Raw genomic sequence first — 1,227 nt, forward strand, 5'->3', positions numbered from 1 at the left:
CTATCTATCTATCTGCATGTGTATGTATGTATGCATACATAATACATACATACATACATACATACACACACACACTTAGAGAGAGAGAGAGAGAGAGAGAGAGAGAGATAGAGATATATATATATATAGAGAGAGAGGCCAACCATTGTTTCTCTCGGTATTAGAGGAGGGACGTTGTTCACTTTCTGTCTATGTATATGGATTAGGTTTATGATGCATTTTCTAGGTGCTATGAGATATAATGTCTGTGATGTTTCTGAGGTTTAACGATTCTTAGGGGTATCTATTCGTGGTCGATCAAGTCGTAGCTGGCATCTCAATAGCATTCAAACACTGATCTGCCCTCTGGAACCAAAAGCCACATAACGAGCTTCATCGCAATTTCTGTCTCTCCATCCTTCTCCTCTCTCTTCTCCTCTCTCTTCTCCTCTCTCTTCTCCTCTCTCTTCTCCTCTCTCTTCTCCTCTCTCTTCTCCTCTCTCTCTTTCTCTCTCTCCCTCTCTATCTATACGTAGTGCTGTGTCTAGGGAGAATTTTTATGCGAATATTATTAACACACACTATTGTAACGCACGCGTTCACATAATGGATCTCAAAAACCAAATGCGGAAACGAAGTAACTTTTTGTCTGTCTGTCTGTCTGTCTGTCTGTCTGTCTGTCTGTCTGTCTGTCTGTCTGTATGTATGTATCTGTCTATCTATCAGTCTGTCTATCTACATACATACATACATACATACATATATATTCTCCCACCCTTTCCTTATTCTTCTTCTCTCCCTTTCACCGTTCCCTCTCTCTCTCTCTCACTCAGTGGAGCTGTGTATGTATATATACACACAAACATACTTATATGTATATATTTGTGTGTCTGTGTCTGTCCCCCACCATCGCTTGACAACTGATGTTGATGTGTTTACGTCCCCGTCAAAAGAGACCGATAGAATAAGCACGAGGCCTACAAAGAATAAGTTCTGGGAGTTGATTTGCTTGACTAAAGGTGGTGCTCCAGCATGGCCTCAGTGAAATGACTGAAACCAATAAAAGAAAAAATGGATCTCGAAATGCAACACTATCTGCTTTACTGCGCGACTTCACATCAGGAATCTTGTAACACAGATTCCTAAATGTCTGCCTGTCCCTCTCTTTCTTTCTCTCTCTCTCTCTCTCTCTCTCTCTCTCTCTCTCTCTCTATCTATCTAGCTATCTATATATATATATATGTATAT

General features: G+C 40.4%; 1 protein-coding gene across 1 annotated transcript in view; it reads left to right on the top strand.

Annotated features, from left to right (window-relative positions):
* Positions 1-1,227, top strand: part of LOC106881115 (interleukin 17-like protein) — a 30,014-nt gene that overhangs the window by 28,066 nt on the left and 721 nt on the right. The gene's annotated exons all lie outside the window — the stretch shown is intronic.

Source organism: Octopus bimaculoides, chromosome 1 (assembly GCF_001194135.2).
Source record: "Octopus bimaculoides isolate UCB-OBI-ISO-001 chromosome 1, ASM119413v2, whole genome shotgun sequence".
Lineage (NCBI taxonomy): Eukaryota > Metazoa > Mollusca > Cephalopoda > Octopoda > Octopodidae > Octopus > Octopus bimaculoides.